Here is a 12,824-nt window from a genome sequence, read left to right on the forward strand (position 1 = left end):
GTTCAAAGAAACAAAGGTTTTTAAGATCAGCTAAGGCTCCCTGGTTGGAAACCAGGACACAGGTAGGATATGGAGAACAGGCAGAGAATAATAACAGACCAAGGGGATGCTAGAGGTGCAGTTATGGAAGAGAAGCTAGAAAGAGAGAAGGGAATTGGCTTCCCACCCATGGAGGACCCTGTGTGGATTGATAGGAGAGATTTGGCACCATCCTTTAGACTCCATGTGATTGGGTGATTGGCTAATGGTAGGACTCTCTTTTTGGTAGTAGGCTCTATGTGTACACTTATGAACCCAATTTAAGAGTTACCTTGAAAATTTAGGCATATTGGTTAAGTTTGGGTTTTAATACTACTACTCTGCTATTTGGAACCCTGTACCACTGCAGCTAATCTGGGCCTTCCTAAAATAGCTCTTATTATTGCTATGTCAAGCTGTCCCATAGGGCACTTGCTTAAGGAGGGTGCAGAGAACTGTACAGGATGCATAACTAGAGTGATGCTTGGGGCGCTTCATTTTTTTTTTTTTCCCCTCAATCCACCCTTACCTGCTGACTTCTAGACCATTTCACCTTATATGAGCATAATGTAGTATAAAGGTTGTAGCCTTTGGCATTGGACAGATCCAAATTCTAATCTCTACTTATTAATTCCTAGTTGAGGACAAAGTTTCTTTAACTACCCAAATCTCCATTTTTCCATTTCTAAAATGACAGTATTGATATATACTCCGTAGGGTTGTTGTGAGAATTAAATAATATGGGTAACTGTATGGTCAGGCCGCTCAAGATGGCTGTCCTCTTGCTCTTTATGCATCCCCTGCTGGACCAGTCCCTGCTTCACCTGTACCCTACTCACATGACTATCCGATCCTCTTAATCATAGGGCTTAATCAGTAACTACCTATGCGCTTGCCCCCTGCCCCAGCCACTGGTTTTCCTGGTACATGATAAGCCAACCTGACAACAGTTTCCCCTATAAATGGTAGCCTCCTTCTCACCTGAGTGGCGAAGGTTCCTGACTGCATCCATACATGGTAGGGTATTGCTCCAGGACTTTGCTTCAGACTTACAAGATTCCCTATCCAATAAATGGTTGATGTCTCTGTCTCTGGGCTCTTTCTTGGGTCTTGCAGCTGGGCAATTACATGGCTTGCAGGCCTGCGGGGAACAACTAACAGTAATACACTGAGACAGTGCTTGGCACACAATTGTTGATAAATGGTGACTTTTATTTTTCTGGCACTACTGAGGAGAGGAGGGAGGGAGATGAATGTCCCGGCGGGGGGGGGGGGGGGGGGGGGAAGGGGCAGGAATTTCTTTATCCTTTGAAAGGGGGAAGGTTGGGAGATGGTAGGGATGCCTGGTAGGAATAATGAGTTGGCAAGAAGAAGGATGGATGGAGAGAGGAAAAGCAGGATAGGAAAAAAGAAGGATAGGGTGGAGAAAACAGACACGAGCCCCAGAAGGAAGGGCAAAAAATGTCCATGAGCAGGTACAGAAGGTGTTTTCATAGCCCCTTTCTATGAAAGTGTCCTTGTACTGGCAGCATTGACCTCACCCAGGAATTTGTTAGAAATGCAGAGTTTCGGGCCCCACCCCAGACCTTCTGAATCAGAATTCACATTTTAACAGGATCTCAGGTGATTCCTATGTCCACTAATCTGTTGACGTTGTTTTCCTCTGCTGGGGGTTAAACAGATTCAAATCAACAGGAAGGCCCCTGGGGCTTTGCGTGAGCTCTGAATTTACCAGGAAGTTGTCCCAGTTAAACAGGTGGGGTCCAAGATCCAGGATGTGTCACTCCCCTTGGCACTCTGATCTGGACAGAGGTGCTCCAAGCCAGAGTCAGGCTGGAGGCTCTGACGGATTCTTAGAACTTCTCATCTGGATCCAAAGTAACAGGCGTGGAGGAACTAAGGCACGGTTAACATTCTTTCTCTATGGAGGAAACAGGAAGAGAGTTAGGACTGTCCTTTAGACATGTCTGGTCACCCAGGGGGGGCACCCTGCCTGAAATGCATGCTGCCACACGTCCCTTCAGCTCCTGCTGCCCCTTCCCGCCCCTGAACAATGGGAGCATTTTTGTCTGTGCCCTGCAGGGAGGGTCTGCGTCACAGGTGCATGGGAAAGAACACTAGGCTCATGCCCTGGGGCGACCACTTCCCTGGTCCCTGTTCCCTGACATATAATAAAACCTTAGCATTGTGATGTGAGATGCCCAGGGTTTCCCAGGGCAGTGGGGACTGGAACTGTGGCCTTTGGGAGACTGTCCTACTGGATTGCACCCCTAAGTCAGCAGCCAGGCAGGTGGTGAAAATGAGAGAAGTTGCTGGATATAAAAAAAAAGAAAGTGTTGGGTCTGGGGTCGACAGGAGAGCACTTGCCGCATCAAAACAGTGGTGGCCTCCACTCAGACCTGCCAGCTGTCAGGGCCAGAGTGGCCAGATGATCTTTTTTTTTTTTTTAAACCTTGTTTTTTTAATTAATTAATTTATGGCTGTGTTGGGTCTTCGTTGCTGCACGTGGGCTTTCTCTAGTTGCGGCGAGCAGGGTCTGCTCTTTGTTGCGGTGCGCGGGCTTCTCATTGCGGCGGCTTCTCTTGTTGCGGAGCATGGGCTCTAGGCGTGCGGGCCTCAGTAGTTGTGGCACGTGGGCTCAGTAGTTGTGGCACGTGGGCTCAGTAGTTGTGGCACGCGGGCTCAGCAGTCGCAGCTCGCGGGCTCTAGAGCGCAGGCTCAGTAGCTGTGGTGCACATGCCCAGTTGCTCCGCAGCACATGGGATCCTCCCGGACCAGGGCTTGAAGCCGTGTCCCCTGCATTGGCAGGTGGATTCCCAACCCCTGTGCCACCAGGGAAGTCCCCCAGATGATCTTTATTACAAGAAAAGCTAGAAGTCCAGACTTTCATGTTAAATTTTCTGATTTTAAAGGCTGACGGTGAATTCATTTTTTAAAACCCTGATGCTCATACAAAACACATTTGAGGGCTGGATGCAGCCACAAGCTGCCAGTGTGTGACGTCCTTCCTAAGTCTCGTAAGAGAGGAGAATTGAAATTTTCACCTGACTGGAAATAGGCAAACGAGACAAAGTCTCTTGCATTGCTGTTTGCCCCAGTGTGGTAGGCCCTGGCGATGCCTACCTGATGAGGATGAAGATACTGATTTACCTTTCCAGGTGGTCACAGTTTGAATGAAATATGGCTGTCACACCCTTTTCATTGCAACTAAACCAAAAATACAAAACATTCAATAAGTCACGTATAATGGGATGAGGAGAGCCTATCATAATTAGTTGATTAATCATTGTCAGCCTCTTGTCGTGTGCTGATACATGAGTAACGTATGTTCGGAGTATTGATTGCATCCAAGCTAGAATTCCTTTGATGCTGTCACCTGAAGGACACTGTGACCACAGAGGTCCACCTCAAGTTACTGCCTTTTGCAAAGTGATAATGGGGTGCACAGCCAGGTGTAATTTAAGCACATCTTCCTACAGGCAGTGGGGGGTTATGGCTGCACTGCTGTAGCTGTATTGCTTTCAGCTTTCATGGGAATCTTTATTGAAACAGAAACCTAATTCCATTTAGGTTAATAATGTGCCCACTCAGTCTTCCTTTCCAGAACTAGCCTGATCTTTAAACTTTCTGAGGGGAGACTGGCAGTGATTCCTCATTGCAGGTAGATATCTCATCAGATAAAGCAGGGTTAGAAAAGGCTTACATTTTTACCATGAGTCTTTTTTTTTTTTTTTTTTAAAGCATGAATTGTTAGTTTTTTTGTTTTGTTTTGTTTGGTTGGTTGGTTTTTTACTTATTTATTTATTTATTTATTTTTGGCTGTGTTGGGTCTTCGTTTCTGTGCGAGGGCTTTCTCTAGTTGCGGCGAGCGGGGGCCACTCTTCATCGCGGTGCGCGGGCCTCTCACCGTTGTGGCCTCTCTTGTTGCGGAGCACAGGCTTCAGACGCGCAGGCTCAGTAGTTGTGGCTCACGGGCCTAGTTGCTCCGCGGCATGTGGGATCTTCCCAGACCAGGGCTCGAACCCGTGTCCCCTGCATTGGCAGGCAGATTCTCAACCACTGCGCCACCAGGGAAGCCCTACCATGAGTCATTTTGATTTCTTTTTTCTTTCATGGTGAACGTGCAGTAACTCTCTCTCATCTCTGAATGCATTGGGGCTAAAATCATGGTGTAGGACGCAGGAGTTGGCATTTGTCTCCCAGATGCACCAACCTGAAGTTCAGGAGCGGGATGAGCTTGTATTCAGGTTTCAACCCAGGACTATAGCTATTTCTTTTTTTTTTTTTTAATTTTATTTATTTATGGCTGTGTTGGGTCTTCGTTTCTGTGCGAAGGCCCTCTCCAGTTGCGGCAAGTGGGGACCACTCTTCATCGCGGTGCGCGGGCCTCTCACTATCGTGGCCTCTCTTGTTGCGGAGCACAGGCTCCAGACGCGCAGGCTCAGCAATTGTGGTTCACGGGCCTAGTTGCTCCACGGCATGTGGGATCTTCCCAGACCAGGGCTCGAACCCGTGTCCCCTGCATTGGCAGGCAGATTCCCAACCACTGCGCCACCAGGGAAGCCCAGGACTATAGCTATTCATTCCAGCTCTGCTCTTTTAATCAGGGCTCCCCTTGTGTGATTAATGGCTGTGAAAATAAAGTATGGGGGCTGAAGGGGAGTCTGGGAATATAACAACAGAGATGCAACTTTCATCTTTCCTACTCCCAAACCCCCAATTTCTTCCTCTCTGGAACCAAATAAGCTGCTAACTCCTGTGGGCGGCTGGGTACGAGTGAGGCCTTGGGCTTTGGTGGGTTCCAAGTAGAGAGAATTGTGAGGTTCCTTCCTCTCCCAGTGGGTTGGGCAGGTGCCTAGAGAATAATGTCAAAGGCCAGGAGTGGGAGCAGCAAACCCGGGGAAGAGTTGGGCTGTTGGGGATACAGTCAGCACAGGCCCCGTGTGTCTGTGCTGGGCTTCCCACCCCAAGAGGCGAAGAAGGAACTGAATGGGGACTGGGTCCTCTACCCTGTAGCTGGGCCAGTGTGAGAAGTCTGGAGGGAAGGGTTTCCTGCAGCTTGTATAAGTCAGCCCGTGGGGACAGAGATTGCTTCTGCCATCTGTGGGATTCTCATCACTTGGGACTCATAAACCACCACGTCCTAAGACGTGAAGAGCTCACACAGAAAAATACCATGCCATCTAAAAGGGGCCAGCAGCCAGAGAGAAAAAGCAAAATACATTCCCAGCAAGATGAAGCTCTGAGAGGCGTGTCTGAGTGGGGGAGGGACAAGGATATGAGCTTCCATGACAAAATAGCAACTGCTGGTGGGTGGAAAGAGAGGGAGAAAAAAATAAAATTCCAAAAGTCTAAGGGAGGAAAACGGAAAGTAAAATGATTCTAAACCTCTCATCTTATTGGAGTGAGGGAGAATCAGAAGAGAGCTGAAGCATCTCTGTGGGGAAATGATGCAAATTGGGGAGGAAAATAATATCTTGTTCTCAGAAAAATATATATATAATTTTTAAAAAAATCTGTATAAGAAGGAGTTAGGCTCCCAGGTCACCTCTCTTGCCTCACCCAGGATGAGTGGCCCTCCACTGCCTCCTGGCCAAAGACTCTCCGAGAGGCTGAACCACAGGGATTCTGGACTAAAGGCCACCAGGCACACCGAGGCAAAGAAACCACACTGAAAATAGGGACTAGGAGGAAAGTGGGTTACAGAAAGGTGGGATCCCTGGGCCCTGGTCTTCTTCTGTGCCGCACCTCTCAGACACTAGTAGCCATGCTTATCCCTCTCAGAAGGGAACTGGAGGTTTCCCCTTGGAGGACCTGACCAGCTCCGGGGAGAAGACTTAAAGATATTGATAGTTAGAAACCCCCAATGAAATAGCGCTGCAGGGAAGCCCACCAGTCAACAGATTCCACCCACACACTGAACTCCTAAACTGCCATCTAGTACAGCATTCTTTTTTTAAAAAATTGAAGTATAATTGATTTACAACGTTTCAGGTGTACAGCAAAGTGATTCAGTTATACACACACACACATATACATATTATATATTCTTTTTCAGATTCTTTTCCAGTATAGGTTATTGATATTCAAGATACTGAATACAGTTCCCTGTGCTATACTGTAAGTACTTGTTGTTTATTTATTTTATATACAGTAGAGTGTATCTGTTAATCCCCAATTTTTAATTTATCCCTCCTCCTCTTTACCCTTTGGTAACCATAAGTTTGTTTTTTATGTCTGTAGTACATCACTCTTAAATATGAGCAAATAGTCAAGGATCACCAGATATGTGAGAAAAATCTAACATGAAAGGCAGAGACCAGAAAGAAAGATAAAAAAATTTGGAAAAAAGGAAAAAGTACAGGCAACAGAAGAAAACTTTAAAAGTCCTCAGTATCTCTGGAGAGAAAAGGTATTCAAGAAACAAAAGAAGCAATTAAAAAGTAACATTTAGAGAACAATCAATAGATATATATATATATTTATTTATTGAAGTCTAGTTGATTTACAATGTCGTGCTAATTTCTGCTGTACTGCAAAGTTGTTCAGTTATACATATATATACATTCTTTTTTTAAATATTCTTTTCCATTATGGTTTATCATAGGATACGGAATATACCTCTCTGAGCTATACAGTAGGACGTTGTTGTTTATCCATTCCATATATAATAGTTTACATCTACTAACCCCAACCTCCCACTCCATCCTTCCCCCAAACCCCTCCCCCTTGGCAACCACAAGTCTGTTCTAATAGAGATACATTTTTAATTGGAGATTAAAAATAGGATAGCAGAAAGGAAAAATTCAAGAGAAGAATTAGATGAAATATTGTCAATTTTAGCAAACAGAAATACAGGACTCTCAGTTCAATCTGAATTTCAGAAAACAACAAATTTTTTTAGTATAAATATGTCCCAGGCAATACTTTGTTTGTCTGAAATTAATATTTACCTAAGTATCCTATATTTTATCTAGTAACCCTAGTTGCAAGACAAATTTGGTGAAATCTCCAAGAAAATATAACCAGAGAGAGAGAGAGGCATAATAAAATTCAAAGATCATTTGAGGGAGTCCAATATTTGAATGATAAGGAGTTCTAGAAAAAGAGAACAGAGAAAACAGACGGAAAAAATTATCTAGGAAATTTCCCAGAACTGATTGAGAGAGTCTACCCAGAGCCAAGCACAAGGATAAAAAAATCTCTGACAAAACACATCATTATGGGACTTCCCTATTGACACAGTGGTTAAGAATCCACCTGCCAATGCAGGGGACACAGGTTTGAGCCCTGGTCTGGGAGGATCCCACATGCCGCGGAGCAACTAAGCCCATGCGCCACAACTACTGAGCCTGCGCTCTAGAGCCCACAAGCCACAACTATGGAGCCCACGTGCCTAGAGCCCATGCTCCACAACAAAGAGAAGCCACCGCAATGAGAAGCCCACGCACCGCAATGGAGAGTAGCCCCCACTTGCCACAACTAGAGAAAACCCGCTCTCAGCAACGAAGACCCAATGCAGCCAAAAATAAAATAAATTAATTAATTAATTAAATTAAAATTTTAAAAAATCATTATAAAGTTGCATAGCACTAAGGACAAAACAGTGAAAGATCAAGCCACATACAGAGGATTAGGAATGAGAACAGCAAAAATTTTCTACAGAAAACAAGGGAGCAATGCCTTCTGAATTCTCAGAGAAAATTTATTTCTGGTCTAGAATCCTATACCCCAGCTAAACAGACCATCAGATCTGAAGGCAGAATAAAAATTTTTTTCTGGAATCTTTCAAAAAACTTAACTTATATGTACCCTTTCTCAGAAAGCTATTGGAGGATGTGCTCCATCACAATGTGAGAGTTAACCAAGAAAGAAGTTAAGGACCGCAGGAGAGAGAGTCGGGCAATCCCTAAAATGATAAAAGATGGAGATTTTAGGAAGATAACTGAATATATATATATATTCTTTTTCAGATTCTTTTCCATTATAGGTTATTACAAGATATTGAATATAGTTCCCTGTGCTAGTAGGTCCTTGTTGTGTATCTATTTTATATATAATAGTCTGTACCTGCTAATCCCAAACTCCTAATTTATCTCTCCCCCTCCCCTTTTTCCCTTTGGTAACCATAAATTTTTTCTGTGTCTGTGAGTCTATTTTTGTTTTGTAAATAAGTTCATTTGTATCATTTTTTTTAGATTCCATAAGTGATATCATATTATATTTGTCTTTCTCTGTCTGACTTACTTCACTTAGTATGATAATCTCTAGGTCCATCCATGTTGCTGCAAATGGCATTATTTCATCCTTTTTTATGGCTGAATACTATTCCATTGTAAATATATACACCACATCTTTGTTATATATTCATCTGTTGATGGACATTTTGGTCCTAAAAATATTTTAAAATAAAATTTAGCAGACATTCCTAATAAGGTAAATTAGAAACAGAAGAAAAAAGATAAAATTTATAAAAATGATAAAACATATTAAAGACTACAAAAAATAAGAACAAATATTATCCTAAATGACAAAAGGAGAATGGTAGGAGATTTGGTCTTGAGAGGTAGCAACTCCTACATCATAAAGAACTTTTTTGTGCCTGTGAAATTAAGAATGTTAAGCTCTTTCTTTCCTAGAGTCCCCAAAATGTGAAGGACCACCTGCATTAGAAGCACTTGTTTTAGGGTCCCAGGAGTCTACATTTCAAACAAGAGACCCAGGTAAGTCGGTTTTGGATTAACTTTTTTTTTAATACTTCTTTTTTTTTGCTTTTAAAAAAAGTTTTATTGAGATATTTTACATAGCATAGAATTTACCCATTTTAAGTGTACAATACAATGAATTTTAGTATATTTACAAAGTTATACAATCATCTACCAGAATCTAATTTTAGAACAACTCCATTACTCTAAAAAGCAGTTTGTGCCCATCTAGTCACTCCCTATTCCCACCTCTAGCCCTAGGCAGCTACTAATTTTCTTTCTTTCTTTCTCTATATATTTTCCTTTTAGGATATTTCACATAAGTAGAATCATACAATGGGTGTTATTTTGTGTCTGACTTCTTTCACTGAGCACACTTTTGAGGTTTTGGATTAACTTTGAGAACCGCTACTTAGGACAACAGAAGTTACCAGAGGGTTCAAACTGAGGAGCAACAAAATCGGATTTTCAAAGACCTCCTCCTTCCTCTTCTCCCCCCAGGGCACCCATCCCCACGTGGAGGACCAGTAGGGTTGTTACTCTAACTACACCATTTCCTATGGAAAAGTTGGGTCATGTCGCCATTCAATGCCAGAAAAGTTACTGGAAGTGGCCTTGGTTCCTGGAGCATCAGGTTTCATCTCATTCACAGTAAACAGAAAGATAACATCTTCCTGGGACAGGGAGAGAAATAAATGCTGAGTCGTGTCTGAGAATCTGAGCTGGTCTATCTTGGTTTTGAAAGTTTTGTTTTTTTTTTAATTCCATAATAACAAAACTTAAAATAGCTCTCAGAGGTGGTCAGTGTCATTTTTGCAAGTGCTGGAGGAAGAAATCAGGGCAGAGGGAGTCCTCCAGGTGGGTCTCAGAGCCCAACTTGCAGCTGTTTTCATTCAGAATTCGGTGACATAGGAAAAGCAGATGTGCCATCTCTAGAGATCTGGGGAGCAACCGTCCTAGAAGCCATAGGGCATCTCAGGAAACTTAAATAGCAACAATGAAAACAAACCGTCTTTCTGATCAGTTGGTTCGACCAAGGGGACTTAGTGAAGCCTTTTCCAGCCCTGGGAGACTTTTTGAACAGAAACTCTAGGCAGTGGTTCTGAAACTTAGCCTATGTCAGAATGACCTGGAGGGCTTGATTAACACTGCTCGCTGAGCACCATCCCAGAGTTTCTGATTCAGTAGATCTGGGTGCAGCTAGAGATTTGGCATTTCTAACAAGTTCCCACGTGTTACCGAGACTTCAGGAATGACTGCCCCGTAGTAGGCAAAAGCAATCTGCTCAGCAACATTTTTTTGCTGGGCAATGGCTTTATGCCCCTACTGAAAGGGAAAACTAGGGATGCCGATGGGAGGCATGTTGGGGTCACACTCAGAGGTCTGCAGGGTTGTAATAAAACACTCCTCTCGTGGCCAAGGAACAGACTTGGACCTATTTGGACCTATGTACCTTTTTACAACAATCAAACCACAAATATCTGATCAGTGACTATCACAACTATAGCTCCCATTTATTGAGCACTATCTGTATGCCAGGCACTCCATAGACATTTAAGCTTCACAGCAGCCCTATGGCTCGCTGCACACTGACCCTGCCAGGCATATCCCACCCCAGGGCCTTGGCACTGGTGGGTCCCTTGGTCTGAAATGTGCTTCCCTCACACAGCTCTCTCCTACTGTCCTTTTGGGTCTTTGTACAAACACCGTCTTGTCAGAGAGGGCTTCCCTGGTCACCCCTTCTAGAATCTCACCCCCCACCCCTGCCCCCAAACTTCCATTCCCCACCTTCACAGCCTTATTTTCTCTCCTGAGCACTTATCACTAGTGTTCTATATATTTGGCTTGTTTTGTTTATTTTCTGCTTCCCTCATTAGTACGCAGGCACCAGGGCAGGGATTGTGTCATTGTTGTTTCTCTAGGGCCTAGAACTGTCTGGTACATAGTTCACAGTCCATACTTACTGGTAAAATGAACAAATGAAACCTGCAGAGCGCTAAGCCTTACTTTGCAGGGACATGCAGAATTTGGTAACATGATGATTAGGGCCTGTCAACTAAAAAGCCTTCACATCTGGCATTATTTCATTGGTGCTGTTTAAATGTGAGGGAGGAAAATAAGTAGAAATTAGAACAAAGAGAGGATGGGAACTGGGGGTTAGGGGTGGGAGCAGGCTGGGCTGAGTAGAAGCCCCAGCAGCAGCACAACTCACCTCGGCCCTGAGGGGAGTTGCCCCTCAAGTCTCCTGCCGAGGGTGGCTCTCAGTGGGTGGGTACGTCCCCGGGGCTCCTACTGGGGGCAGAAAACAGCTGCTGCGGTCGGCAAGCATGGAACACCCTGGCCAGCCTAGTTGCTGGAAAGCAGGACTGGTTTCTGAAATGACAAAGAAGGGTTAGTTGAAAAGAGTAGCTTTCACATATCCCAGCCAGCTGACACTGGAGGGGACCGGAGCTAGGTTTTCACCCAGAAGTGGCAGCTGGCACAGCAGCATGATGGCAGGAAAGACGCAGGGTCAGAGAGAGGCCGGCCGTGAGCCAGCAACCATACCCCTGAGGCAAAAGGAAGAATCGAGACCTATGATTTAACTGCGTAAACAGACTCTGATAGGAAACACTCTCTGATAGCGTCCATGCCACTTGGAAAATATGAAACATTTCCTTTCTTGGCACCTATTTCTAAAGGACAGGCTGCAGTGTTGACTACTTTGTACCAATATATATATTCAATTCCTTAATGAACTCCAGGCCAGCGTGCCTTTTCTCCTGTGTGAACATGAAAAAAAAAAAAGAAAGAGGGCTTCCCTGGTGGTGCAGTGGTTGAGAGTCTGCCTGCCAATGCGGGGGGTTCGAGCCCTGGTCTGGGAGGATCCCACATGCCGCGGAGCAGCTGGGCCCGTGAGCCACAATTGCTGAGCCTGCGCGTCTGGAGCCTGTGCCCCGCAACAAGAGAGGCCGTGGATGGTGAGAGGCCCACGCCCCGCGATGAAGAGTGGACCCCGCTTGCCACAGCTGGAGAGGGCCCTTGCACGGAAACGAGGACCCAACACAGCCATAAATAAATAAATAAATAAATAATTTTTTTTTTAAAAAAAGAAAGAAAGTGGCTGAATAGTTGAGTTCCTGGCGCTGTGCACACCGGCAGGTGCTCAGGTCACGCTGCACAGCACAGCACCCCAGGGAAAAAAGAGGAAAAAAATATATAAAATAATGTGAAAGCCAAGAAACAGACTTAACCCACAGTGATCAACTGACCAACAACTGGATTCAATTAGATGTGATTCCACAAACAGTCACTGTAGAAATCAACTCAGGGTGGAAAGTCCTTTTCTAAATAAAATCCAAAGTGTGATAGTGATGATCGGGTCCCCAGTGTTAAAGGTCCTTGAAGTGTCGAGGAGGTAATTTGGCAAATCTTACTTCCTGTCTCCATCAAGAGAACACGGAGGACCTACCGAGGACTGCAGAGTAAAGACTGCACGGGTCCCAGAGCGATAAAGGGCAATGCTGCGATATGGTAAGCCGAGGGAGGAGCTATGAGGCTAAGGGCTTGGTCTGGGGGAGTGGAACTGTTGATAGAGGTTGTTTACTAAAGGGCGCCCAGGTCAAACATGCAGGGAACACATCAGGTGAAACAGGTAAATGGGTCTCTTTACTGTATTCTTCCATAAGCTAAGGTGCCCTGGGAATCTACGAGAAGACCACAGTATAGAGTGTTTCTCAAATATTTGACCCTAGAAACCTTTTTTCAAAAAACCTACATTAGAAAAAAAAACTGCTCTAAGCCTAGGTATCCCTCTGCACCTGGGCTTGGGAAGAAGGCTGTGGGCTAAGTGTGCCGTTTATAAGCAGATTCTACTAGATTGGTAGGGAAGGACTTGTTATCACTGCGTTAGCGAGTTCTTGAAAGGGCTATTAAACTTCCTCAAGCCTCTAAACCTGACTGTGACAAACAGTGACCTGGAGAGGATGCCTTCCCGCAGATGGGAGAACTCAAGCTAGGCCTTTCCTGGATACGCTCTCACCAGGCAAAGCTTCAAACCATGCCAGGGAGTCGAATCTTTTTTTTTTTTTTAAAGTGCTGTTTGCAACTTACCAAATTGAT

General features: G+C 44.6%; 1 long non-coding RNA gene across 2 annotated transcripts in view; it reads left to right on the forward strand.

Annotated features, from left to right (window-relative positions):
* The window catches only part of LOC137769644 (uncharacterized), a 64,493-nt gene extending 55,043 nt beyond the window's left edge, over window positions 1–9,450 (forward strand). For both annotated transcript variants that reach the window (XR_011075023.1, XR_011075022.1), the window contains 3 exons: window positions 6,077–6,138; window positions 8,658–8,741; window positions 9,225–9,450. This is a non-coding gene — a long non-coding RNA (uncharacterized lncRNA). The remainder of the gene's footprint in view (window positions 1–6,076; window positions 6,139–8,657; window positions 8,742–9,224) is intronic.
* Window positions 9,451–12,824: the final 3,374 nt, after the last annotated feature.

Source organism: Eschrichtius robustus, chromosome 9 (genome assembly GCF_028021215.1).
Source record: "Eschrichtius robustus isolate mEscRob2 chromosome 9, mEscRob2.pri, whole genome shotgun sequence".
Lineage (NCBI taxonomy): Eukaryota > Metazoa > Chordata > Mammalia > Artiodactyla > Eschrichtiidae > Eschrichtius > Eschrichtius robustus.